General features: G+C 39.3%; 1 non-coding gene across 1 annotated transcript; it reads right to left on the bottom strand.

Annotated features, from left to right (window-relative positions):
* Positions 1 to 6706: 6706 nt before the first annotated feature.
* Positions 6707 to 6811, bottom strand: LOC128097989 (U6 spliceosomal RNA). The gene has a single exon (XR_008214041.1). It is a non-coding gene; the product is annotated as a U6 spliceosomal RNA (small nuclear RNA).
* Positions 6812 to 13546: the final 6735 nt, after the last annotated feature.

The raw sequence follows: 13546 nt of genomic DNA, 5'->3' as shown, positions 1-13546 counted from the left end.
GGAACTGGTGAAGCAGTTCTGAAAGACAAATTCCATGTGTTCTTGTATGCTTATAGTCAAGTAAATGGTACAGTCAAGTAAAGATCACACAACTGTCATTACAGTGATAAGTCACTCTAGCTGTTAAAAGTGGTTCCTTTCCCTGGATTCAGATGATAGTTTAAACACTTAGCACACAATGATTGACTTAGTCCTTTGTGCTTGGCTGTCAAGCTTACACAGATTAGGTGGTTGACCCAAGAGTTGCGGAACTGTGTCTCTGGACATGGTGTCGTCAGTGCTGTCTTGAAATAACCCTCACAAGTCTGGCTCCCTCATAGAAATTGGTTGGGTCTCAAGGCTTTGGCTGCATCCCAAGAACTCTAGAGATAGTGTGATGGAGGACACAAGGCCACTCCCTTCCCTGAGGCTATGCAGTTGGTACACAGTTGGTACAGTGGCTCATGCTCTTGTAATCAACCTCTCACGTCCCTGTAAGTAAACCCAGTTAATCTCTTTACCAAGCTAGACTTGGGTAGAGTCCTTTCTTAGGTCTGTTGTTGGTGCTGTTTGGAGTGAATAGGTATTTTTTCACATCTCCCTAGGAAAACTCACAAAACACCAGTGTCTGGTAGTTAAGTGGCAGAACTGGGTAGCATCTAGAATAAACCCAAATGTTTATTACTACACAGCCTATGCTCTTAACCTCACTGCTCCATTCATTTTTTAGCAAAGGAGTAAGATGGTGGTCCTAAGTCTTTTGAACATTATTTAAATCTAGCTTAATTTTACATTCACCAATCTAGTTTAAACTTATTTCAAAGTACAGAACACAGCTTTAGTTTCATTTCCTACTAGTTTACTTTCTGAAGCCCAATTTTCTACTTGGAGTTCCTATTTTGGGTTTATTTTCTTGTCTCCAAATGTGGAGGTTCTACAGAAAAAGGTTTCATATTTTCCGCAATGACTAATCTGGGTCAATTTTAGAATCAGTAGTGAGATCAAAGTTAACACCCTCATTTCAAAAGTCCTAGAATAATTACTGATTTGCTAGATAGGTCTCTTGCTTTGGCAGAAGGGCTCTCCAAAGGTCATGTTTTTCAAAGTAGTTTGTGTACTATATGCTCTTGTAGAATTCCTGTGGAATCATGTGTCAGGTACTTTGCTTGGTTGGGAGAGTTCTTAGCTGGCATGCGGAGAGCACTGGGTTTCATCCCTTAGCACCACATAAACGAGTCATGGTGTGCACACCTGTCATCCCGATGCTTGGGAAAGGGAGTGAAGAGGATCAGACGTGCAGGCCTCTCGGCTACATTGTTTATTTGAAGCCAGCCTGGGCTACTTGAGACTGGAACAGTGGTTCTCAACCTTCCTAATGCTGTGACCCTTTAATACAGTAGTTCCTCATGTTGTGGTAACCCCCAACCATAAAATTATTTCATTGCTACTTTATAGCTGTAATTTTGTTACTGAATTGTAAGTTCTGAATGGTAAGTATTTTTGGAGATAGAAGTTTGCCAAAGGGGTCATGACCCACAGACTGAGAACCACTGGTCTGAAAAAAAAAGTCATAAGGAATAATAAGCTTGTATAAGCAATACACACTCCCTGCTTTCATTATGCTCACATTTTTAGTGAAGGAAAAACACATTAAAACAAGTAAGTGGACACAGGAGAACTGGGTGCTGTGGGATACTACAGGACTAACTAAGCTGACCTGCGAATGATTAGAGAATGCTTCCTGAGGTGTTCCGTTAGTTGAGACAGAATTATCAGGATACTTAAAAACCAAACTGTCAAGATTGAACACTTCCAAAAATTACAGTCCAACAAGCAAAATTAAGTGGAATTGGGTGGAGAGCTGTCTCAGAGGTTAAGGATGGGCACTTGGAAGAATAACTCGTTCCCAGCACCCACGCTGGGTTGCTTACAACGGTCTTCTACCTTCCTCAGGCACTAAGCTTGTGTACCTCTCCCCCACAAGATCTTAAAAACAATTGAGCACTGTAGAGCACTGTAGACCCTATCACTTCCTAAAGGAGGTAGTGATGACGGAGAAAGGGAGAGTTTTGAAAGGCTTGTCAGAAGAGTCTCCAGGGTCCAGCACGATGACTCAGTGGGAACGGTGCCTACTGCCACGCCCCATGATTGATTTCAGTCCCACGAGACCATTGTGGCAGGCGAGAATGGACTCCCACTTGTCTTCTGAACTTGGCACATGGACCATGCATGTGTGGGCCTACACACACACACACACACACACACACACACACACACACACACACACTCACAAGAATGTAGGCAAAGACAAGGCAAGAATCAAATTAGGGACTAGAACCCAACTCTCCGTTTTGTTGTTTTTAAAATGGGGTTTCATGTAGCTCAGGCTGTGCTGATGACCATGAACTTCTGACCTTCCGACCTCCACCACTGTGTAATGGGGTTACAGGCATGTGCCTGTTTCTAATGTCGTGCTGGAGAATTGAATCTAGGGCTTCATGCACGGCAGGCAGTCGTTCAACCAGCCAAGCTACATCTCCAGTCCAGAGACCCATCGGGTTTCTTTCATCACTGTTAGAGAAGGATTATAGAGAGATTCACTTACGGCCCTGTACCAGTATCTCTCACCATTTCTTGTTTCTCTTAAGCAGTGACTAGTAACCAAAGTCTGACTTAAGGTTCATTTAGGAAATCCCTTCTCATTTTAAAATTATCATCATATGATATTTCTTATGAAATGTTATTTCTTTAGTAAATGTTGCATTTATTTTTGATTCTGTGAGATGATATAAAATTCAAATTGTAAACTGAACATGGTGGTACATGCCTCTATTATCTAGCAAAAGGGAAGCTGATTCAGGAAGATCGGGAGTTCAAGGTCAGCCTGGACTATATAATAAGACTCTGTATTTAAAAAGAAAAAGGGCCTAGGCGATGGCTTAGTGGTAAGAGCTTGCTCTGCTAGCATCGGGATCTAGACTTGAGTTCCCACCACCATGTAAAAAGCTGGATATGGCTGTGTGTACCTGTACCCTGGCAGCAGCAGGCACACAAAACAGTCACGTACATAAAGGACATGTTCACATGATTATTTTAATACTTCTTGTAAAGTACCATGTTTTAGATTAGCTCTGAGTGGGAATTGATTATATTAATAAGACTTTCCTATCCTATATAAATGCATTAATATCTCCTGTCAGTCATCTTGAATTCAGCTCTGTTAGCAATCTCATCTCCTATCACTCTATCATAGTACACCACAGGTTAATCACCTTTGAATCTGAAAATCTGGTTTAAAATGCTCTAAAATATGAACTTTTTAGGCTGACATGATACCACAGGTTGAAAATTACACACCTGACTTACGGGATGAGCCACAGATAAACCAGAGATAGATGAAAAATATCCCACAAAGCTAAATCCAGGTTACATGTATAAGAAAGTAACCTCATTTTTAAGCTTGAGTTTTATCCCCGCGATATTAAGTATATGTAAATATTCCTAAATCTGAAATATTTCTTCCCAAGTATTTCAGATAAAGCATACACAACCCACAATGTCATATGATCCACATATTTAAAGCATGCAAGTGAATTTTTTTAAATTAACATGTTTAGGTGGTTGTACAACCATGATTACAGTCAATTTTAGACCATTCTCATCACCTCCAAAGAGATCTGTACCCATTAGTGCCCCATTTTTTCTGAGGACCTTCTCCCTAGGTAGTTAAATTGCTTCTTGTTCCTCCATACGTTTTTAAAGCAGGGTAGACGATAAACAGATTTACCTTTTGAAAGATCCCCTAGTACCTCAACTTGTGGAAGGTGTATTGGATTGGACCTGACTTGAAGCTGGGAGATCATTTGAAAGTCTGGGTGAGAGAGGAAAGCTTGAACAGATGCACAGGTAGTTGGGGTGGAGAGGAGAGAATAATGGACAAGAGGAGTTGGGCACAAAAGAACAGGCCCTTTTCATTTAAAAAATTATCTCGAAGGCTATGTAGCCTTACAGTAAATATAGCATTCTTTTTTTTATCTGTTTGTCTTACAATCTTATGTAAGTATACCAAAACACATTTTGGTTTTTTTTGGTTTTTCGAGACAGGGTTTCTCTGTGTAGCTTTGCTAGCTGTGTAGCTTTCGCCTTTCCTGGAACTCACTTGGTAGCCCAGGCTGGCCTCGAACTCACAGAGATCCGCCTGGCTCTGCCTCCCGAGTGCTGGGATTAAAGGCGTGCGCTACCACCGCCCGGCCCCTACCAAAACACATTTTAAAGCCAATAAAGTTACTATTGCTAAAACAAAAGCAACACTTGCTAGGATAAGAAATCTATTAGAGTGATTCGTAGGATTGAATGAGGCTATGGTATCAGATTTTTTTTTTTTTTAAATAATATCCTTCCTGTCTTATCAGGTAACTTTTTTTTAGTAAAAGTTTCTTTGATTTCTTTCTGTAAGTCAAAAACCATTTGAGAAGAATTAGGATGACCCAGCAAATGCATCCTAACCTTTTCCCAATCATATTTGCTTTCATTAAATCTTAAGGGTGTGATACAATAACAAGAAACATTCCAATCACATTTTAATTTTATCTGTTCCTTCAAAATCTCTAACTGATCCCCTAACAATACAACAGCTTGCCTTAATTCAGCTAACTCATTTATTATCTCATTATTTATTTTATTTTGTTCAGTCCAAAGTTCTTTTGAATGTCTATGCCAGTCTCTAATGAATTCTTTTAGCAAGCTCCTGTACCAGGATCATCATAGGAGAGTCTTGCCATGGCCTCGACAACTTCATTGGTATCCAGATTGCTGGCCTTGCTCTAAGAATATATAAACTTTCAAAGGTCAAATTTTAAAACATACTAGAATTAACATAGGTATGAAGGGTACATCGTTTACAAGTAATGCTGTAATTATTTGGGTGCCATTGTACAGGCCCCTTTAATAGCAAGTAAGGTAATGGGACACATGCCATAATAGGATGGCTTTGATTTAGTCTAAAAGACAGAGTGTACTTACTATCCTTAAGGTTTATTTTTCCTTCTCATGCCTTAAGAGGGTGGAAGGCACTTGCCAATTTCCACAAGTTAGTCTGAATTGAATTGCCAAATTGCAGGAGAGGACTTGCCCTTTCAACTCCATGCCGTCGAATAGGTTCATTAATAGAAGCATTGATTTCCACAGTTCCATTTATATTATACCATTTCCATCTTAATTCTCAGTGAGAATATTTCCCTTGAGGGGTGCCGTAAGGGCTCCAATCAATGACGTCTCCTTGGGAGATAGTAATTAGCATTCGAGGTTTCTCACTCCTACACTGTTGCCAATGTATCCAGTCAGGTTCCTTGTTGGTAACCCTCATCTCACAGAACGGTAGATTTATGGAATTAGTAGCATTAATCTCTTGTCATTTAAAACCGGATGCATGAAGCATATAAAACTTACTATGATAATCTTGGGTAGTATTGACTGTGGATAGCCATACTTGAGAGGTTATTTTTAGGCATTGAATTCCATTTCCCATGTAAATAGGAATTCCTTGTACTCCCACGGTGTAATTGTCAATCACTTTACCCTCCTATATTGACTGAGCGGGACCTCGGGTTGTCATAAGGACCAGGTAGCCAAGAAGATTCATAAACCATTACAGGAGTATTCCTGTCTCCCCAACTTACTGCTATGTTAATTGGAGGATTGGGGATAAAAGCCCAATAATTATGATCCATCCCTTTTACCTGCACCGTTACCATGGAAAGCATGGCAAGAAATAAGTTTGTAGCTGTCAGAGGCTTGTGAGTCATGTGAAGTATCATCTCTCCTTTGTCACACAAACTCCTAAGCTGCCCCAGGTGGGAGGATTAGAGTCATCTTGTAGAATTTAAAACAAGTTAGTTATTTTTTGAGTAGACAATCCAATTGTAGGCCATAACCAGTTAATACTATCCAATAATTTTTGAAAGTCATTAAGAGTAGGCAGTCTATTTCTCTTAATCTGTACTTTCCATGGCTGAATTCTCAGTTTATTTAGTTTATAGCCTAAATAGTTAAGAGAATCTCCTCTTTGTACTTTTTTAGGAGATATTTGTAATCTCCAACAGGGTAAATTTTTTTGTATTACATTACACATTTTTTCCTAAGATATCTGTATCGGAAGTAGCCAGTAAAATATCATCCATATAATGATAAATAATAGATTGAGGAAATTGTTTATGTATTGCTTCCAGTGGCTGATTTATAAAATATTGACATAATGTTGGGCTACTAGCAGTGGCCCCTATTCTAAATTCAGATAGCCAAATCCTGTCCTATCTTGTCTTTGCACAACTTGAATAGCCTGTGACCTTTCCTTATAATTTTTTTGATGCTCTTTTTTAGGAATATATCCCAGTTTAAATATCAATTTATGAGCTGTTTTTGAAATGTAGGAATATTAATTTGAGCTTCCCATTGTTGTAACAAATCTCTTTTTCATAAATTTATGGCCATATAAGACTTTAACATTCCTACCTGTCCTTCCAGGCCTATATATTTAATCCATTTTACATTTTGTCTCATTTGAGATAAGGTTTAAATGCCTACAAATTGAGTGGAGACTTCTTGTAAAGGCCAGTTGGGATCCCAGGATTCTTGTGAAATTATAGATATATTTAGCATCAGAATCTAATAATCCTTCAATCTCAATCGCATTTAATTTTATTTATTTTTTTATTTTATTAAATTTTCTCAAAATATGGAACACTTCACGAATTTGTGTGTCATCCTTGCGCAGGGGCCATGCTAATCTTCTCTATCGTTCCAATTTTAGTCTACGTGCTGCTGAAGCGAGCACTTAATTTTATTTTTTAATTTAGGCTGTTTATTATTGATGACTGTTTGCCAAAATATCTTTTTTCCAATACTTTCAAAACCTGTCCTGCGCATTGGAGCTGCTTTGCCTTTTAAGTATGGGAGTAATAACAACTGAGCAATTCTATCATGGTCCTTTTTACATATGCCATCTATAAAAGCATTAAATACAATCTTTATAGGATTTTAAGAGGTAACTTTAGGCAATATTTTGGAGTATTTTTATAAAATCTTAAAAAGAGGATCACTTTTTATAGATCCCAAGTAACACATTAATGTAAATCGCCAATTATTAACAATATGGATCAAACAATTTATCTGTATTTTATTTAGTGGAAAAATAATTTTGTAACCTCTTTATCAGTAAGACATTATTTTTATGGGTTTTTATCTTAGCAATCATATTATTTAATAAGCTAGCAATCCAATTTGTTTCAGGTGTTGCATTTCTATAGAATTTAACCAAGAATTTCTAAAAAGCAATTTAAAGAGCAGAGCCAAATTCTCAGTAATGATCAACAGACAAGAGCATACGTAATATATAGTTTAAAATTGTGAATCCTGTTCCTTTAGTTTATCTATCATGAAAATCAAACATTCATCCAAACATTTATTAGACAATCAAAAGAGGAGAACTTCCTCTATACACTGAATGATTAACATCTCTGGGAATTTAAACAGCATCCACTTAGCATTCCACATCCCGACTGCAACTATTTTTCATCAGAAGTTGGGCCCATTTGAACTTCTTCTTTCTCCCATGAAGGAATTACTAATAATGGGTTATTCCCACCATTAGGGAAAAATAGAAAACATTTCCCACGAAGGGATCTTTAATATTGAGTTATTTCTGAGGGAAAAATAAAAAACACTTAAACCAAAGTTAAGCAACCAGACAACAAAATTCTAAGCTCGGGGCTTGCTTGCTTGTTCAGCCAGCAGCAGTGAGGCCCATCTGTTGATTCTTTGTAATTCAGATACTGCCACTCTGTGCTTGCAAGCAGAAAGAGCTTAGAGTTTTAGCTATCCTGAAATTTTTATATCAGAAAGAGCCTTTTCTTTCTCTATTATTATTGGGAAGAGGTTTTTTTTTCCTTTTTTTTTTTTTTTTTTTTTTTTTTACGGGGCCTATAATCTTTAGGCCTAGTGTTAATATTTTTCCCCTTTTTACCAGGGGGAAATCCTTTTTTTTTTTTTTAAATTAAATTTTTTTTTCTTTTTTATCGGGAAATTTTTAAAAAAATTTTTTCCTTCCCTCTTCTCTATTGGGAAGATTTCCTTTTTTATTTTTTTTTCTTTCCCTTCTCTCTATTGAGAAAGGTCTTTTTTTTCTTTATTTATTTCCTGTCTCAGGAGCCATTGTATTTCTATCTTTAAAAATTGTGAGGTTACCACTTTTTATTTTGACAAGCATTTTAGCAACTGTATATTTTGTTGCTCCTGAGATGTGGAGTTTAAGTTCCCCATGACCCTGCCAATCCTGGAGTCCACTTACCCTGAGAGCGCTTCCCTCCAGTTCTTAAGATGGCCAGCTCCTCTATCCTTCTCCAGATCCTTTGTCCTTCTTTTTTTTTTTTTTTTTTTTTTTTTGGTTTTTCGAGACAGGGTTTCTCTGTGTAGCTTTGCGCCTTTCCTGGTACTCGCTTTGGAGACCAGGCTGGCCTCGAACTCACAGAGATCCGCCTGGCTCTGCCTCCCGAGTGCTGGGATTAAAGGCGTGCGCCACCACCGCCCGGCCCCTTTGTCCTTCTTTAAGCCCCACATTGGGCACCAATTGTCACTGTGTGTCATGACACAGGTGTGTGGGTTCACGCAGATTCATGGAATGAAGACTCAGAGGCATCTTAAGAATGAATATAGCCTTTCATGGCTTGCAGGGGTGGGGGTGAGGGTGGGGTCCAGCCTAGAAGGACTGAAGCCCTATTCCTTCACCTGGGGCATTTTTATTTCTCTGTAATTACAGCTTAGCCAGTTAATTTCCATACCTTCAAAGCAACCTAAAAGGAGCTCCAGAGACCAAATGCCAAGTGCAAATTACTTGATTTCTCAGGTACCAAGAGGTTTTCCGGGTTTCCTGGACCAAGTTTTTCATAGGCCTTTGATCCCTGAGAGACTCTCTGATTCTTGACTCTCAAACAAGACTCACGTGATAAGAGAAACAAAAGGTAAGAAAAACAAACGAGATGGTTAAATAAAGGAAGGGTTAGGGCTAGGTGCTACTCTCTGGAACAAGGCCTGGAGTTCAACAGGAATACACTATAGGCCCTTATCTGAGAGGCTGGCTGGAAGTGCTGTTAGTTTAGATAGGACACAGAAGTAACTACAGTTGGAAGTGAGTTCTGCTTTGGGCATGGCAACTTGGTGTGTTCAGTGGTTCCAAAAGGAGAAATACAGAGTTCAAGTATGGGTTTGGGACTAAAAGAAATTGACCATTAACCACAGGATACAACTGAAATCATGAGCATGGATGAGACTGTTGTCTAGCAAGAAAGTGTAGACTACGAAGAGCTAAAAATAAAATGTCGAATTCTGAGGAGTCAGCAGAACAAACTTTGCAAAAGAGCCTGAGGGATGCAAACTACAGACAGGGTATCACAGAAATCAAGGGATAAGTATAAATAGAGTATACATGAAATTGAAATACAGTATAATTTCTAATAGAGTATAAATGAAATTGAAATAGAGTATAAACGTCTAATAGAGTATAAATGAAATTGAATGCTATTCAAACTTCAAGTAAAATGAAGAGAAATTCATTTTCTCCAAACGTCCAAAGTGATGGGATTTGGGCCGCAGTTGTCACAGTATGGTGGTGTTGCTAAGGTCAGCATGCTAGAGGGTGGGAGGTTGATGGGGATCGAGGTCTAGACACTCTGCAGGAATTTGACTGAAAAGAGAAGGGGGTTGCAAAGACAAGATTGGCTAAGATCGTAGGCTACTTACCACTTTTTAAAGCACTTTATTTCTTGCTTTGGTGTGGATATGCTTGGTGTGTGCCTCAAGGATTCATTCACTGAGGTTTGGTCCTTAGAGCGGCTGCACTAGAAGATGAGGCCCCGTAGAAGTCTTTAGATCACTGTGCCACGTCTTCAGAAATACTTCTGCTTGTCTTCTGGATTTCTGTTTTTGATGTGATAGTCATTTGACTGTCTACAGTTAGGCTGATGCTGTGGGCCAAACCAATGCAGTGCTTCTCCAGCTTAATCTTGGATTCTGAACTTCCAGAACCTTGAGCAAAACAAACCGTAGGTATTTCATCTTGGTAACAGAAGATAGGGCTAATGCAGTGTTTTACTCACAATTTAGAGGAGAAACAGAAGATCTCTCGCTGAACATGGAACTCATTAGTTTATCTACACGGGGATTACAGGTCTTCACCACCATGCTTGGCATTTCACTTGAGTGCTGGAATCCAAACTCAGGTCCTAAGGCTTACACAGGGAACACTTTACTGAGCCAGTTTCCAACCCCTGAGCCAGTTCCCAACCCCTTCAATGTATTTTTAAAAAGCCACTTATCTACTTATTTTTCTGTCTGTGTGTCTGTCTGTGTGCATGTGCGTGGGTATGCCATGACCCATGCGTTTGTGGAGGTCAGAGGTCAACTTGTGGGGGTTGGTTCTCTTCTACCACATGGGTACCAGGATCAAACTTAGTTCATCAAGCTTGGAAGCAAGCACCCTTAGCTGGTGAGTTATCTAGCTAGTCTGTTCCAATGTGTTTTTAGACAGTGTAAGAACCAGTCATGAACTTGTGTTCATGTGTGAAAAGAAGTCAGGATCTTGGCTTAAAGAATTAAAATTGGTTTCTCATTTACATGACTGGTTGAAAATTAAATGGAGCACAGAATACTTCTTCTTTCTGTAGTATTGTCTTAAACTTTACAAGAGTCACATGTTCCTACTCCCAGTACAATTAAATGCCAGTAATTACCTTCATTAGTCACGATTTCCCCTAAAATTTGTAAAATTCACTGTTCCCTGTGGAAATGCCTAGAATTGCCCTCCATAGAGAAAACAAAACTGAAAAAAGCTAAGATCTGTTATTGCCTCTGATAAAGTAGGAGTGGAGTCCAGCACTGAACAGAAGCAGCACAGACGCTCGCGTGTTAGTGGACGAAATGTTTTTCATGAGTGAATGATAGAAACCTTGCTTTGAGGAGAGGGGGTGGTATAGGTTGGCAAGTTATTTCTGCTTTGAATGTTGAAATCCTCTCTCCTGGCCTGGAGTTTCTGCCCTCCACTTTCAAATACTGGGTAGTAGGATTAGTTGTTGGAAGTAAAGGCCAACATAGAAACACCGTGAAAGAACACTTTTTGAAGGGAAGGCATGATTTTTATTACTACAGGCCGGAGTGTTGAAAATTTCAGAGAATGTGAACTCATTTCCTATTGGTGCAATAGCCAGTTACTACAAATGTGTGACTCAAACAATACAGGTTTCTTATCGTAAGGCTCTGAAGGCCAGGAGTGAGAAATGGATCTCACTAGCTAAAAGCAAGACATTAGTAGGGCTGCGTTCCTTTCTTAAGTTCTGGGAGGGAATTTGTTTTCTTGTTTTTCTGGTCCCTAGAAGTGGCCTGAATCCCTTGCTTCATGGCCTTTTCCTGTGCTTCTACAGTAGTGTAACCTGCTGCTGCTGCTGTAGTCTTTAAGTTCCTCCTGATTAGTGCCTGCAGGGTTAACCCAGACGAAGAAGTCTCCACATCAAGATCGTCCCGTGGAGCCGGGTGGTGGTGGTGGCGGTGGTGGCGGCGGCGGCGGCGGCGGCGGCGGCGGCGGCGGCGGCGGCGGCGGCGGCGCACGCCTTTAATCTCAGCACTTGGGAGGCATGGGCAGGCAGAGCTCTGTGAGTTCGAGGCCGGCCTGGTCTACAGAATGAGTTCCAGGAAAGGTGCAAAGCTACACAGAGAAACCCTGTCTCGAAAAACCAAAACCAAACCAAAACAAAACAAAAGATCGTCCGTCCGTGGAATCATTTCTGCAAAATCCTTCTCGCCACATAACGTAACATATTCACAGGTTCTGGGGATCATGTCTACCCCAAAAAACAAACGCATGGGTTGATGCGTTTCTCTCTTTCAACTTTTTTTTTTTTTTTTTTTTGCAGTTCAACTGTTTTTATTTTTAAACTTAAAAGGTGAACTAAGAATCGTATAGCTGCTTATGTTAGATAGTGTGACTTCTATTAATAATCTCCACGGAATTTTAAATAGTACTCTAAATGTAGAGATTAGTAAAAATATTGGTGGGGGGAGTCAGGTTGGAGCAAACGTTTCTGTATCCGAGACCCAGTTCTCAGCTGGAGTTTTGTTTTCAGATGAAATACATAAGGTGTAGAGTCTCATCATTTCTGCCAGAGAATAGCTTTTTTAAAAATTTTTAAATTTTTTTTTAAGCATTAGTGAAGCAGGAACAAGCATATATATCTTGTTATCAGCTTTTTGCTGCAGTAATGAAATACCAAAGAGGAGGACTTAGAGTTTGGAGGTTCCAGTCCATGGTGGGTTGGCCTTGTTGTTTGGGGGTAAGGTGAAGAAGAACATCATAGCAGGAGAGCACCAGGAGCTCGCCAGAAGGAGAAGAGAAGGAAGGGGCCGGAGCCCCACAGTCTCCCAGGGTACACACTCCCAATAACCACCTCTCAGTGGCTCTCCCACCTGCCAACAGTGTTGCTCTGAGCACCAAACCTTTCACACATGGGCTCTTGGGGACATTAGAAAGCCACAGAGCAGGCATCACACCTGTGCTACTTCTTTCTAGGGTTTTCAGTTACTTCTAGCATTTAATATCATTTAAAAAAAATAAAAACCCAACATATGAATTAATGTTAAGAGTCAAGTAATACAAAAACTTACAGTAAAAACTATAAAGCCTCTTTTGCTTCATTTGATTTTTTTTCTCCATAGTTAAATATTGTTAACAGTTTATGTAGTTCACGGGCCAACCTTTCTCGCATGATAGACATCACGAGTGCTTATTTATGTAAATGATGTCATACTTATTGTAAGCCCCATTTCTATCTCTTTGCACGTCTCCTTGCTATCTCTATACCTCACGTGCACTGTATTTATAGCTGTGCACCCATAGACGCTCAAGTATTAAGAGTGGAAGCTTGGCTCTCATTCACATCTGCCACTGTATGCCCTTGGACAAATAAACCTTTGGGTGTCCAATTTTCCAGATTTATAAAACAGATGAAAATAATAATACATACAGTTTTTAGAGTTTTATGATTAAAGAAATTATGAATATTATCCAAGACAAATGCACGTGAATCACAGAAAAGGCCTTAGACGGGGGAATAGCCATTTAATAGGATCTCAATTGTACCTGACTTTTATTGGCTGAACAACTGTTTAAGCCAGTCTCTAAGTGTGAATGTTCCTCACTTGGGGTTATAATGAAATACACTACTATAGATATTCAGACACATCTTTTTCTTTTTCCTCTACTGAATTATGCCCTTCAGTTAGAATGTCTGTCGAAGGCTGTGCATGATTTATGGATTTTGCTCATTATTGCTTTCTACAAAAAGTACATCAGTTTTCAATGCCAGTATCAGGGAATTACTTAAATATTGTTCTCAGAACTTAGGGACAATTTGGACTGCAATAGCTGTGACATGGCATTTCAAATATACTTTATATTTTATCACATTCTTGTGTGCATACATATTCAAATGCTTGACTATCACTTGCCCTTGTCTTCATTTATTCT

Source organism: Peromyscus californicus, unplaced genomic scaffold (assembly GCF_007827085.1).
Source record: "Peromyscus californicus insignis strain IS unplaced genomic scaffold, ASM782708v3 Scaffold_5__1_contigs__length_169319896, whole genome shotgun sequence".
NCBI lineage: Eukaryota > Metazoa > Chordata > Mammalia > Rodentia > Cricetidae > Peromyscus > Peromyscus californicus.
This window is presented reverse-complemented; position numbering and strand designations above follow the sequence as displayed.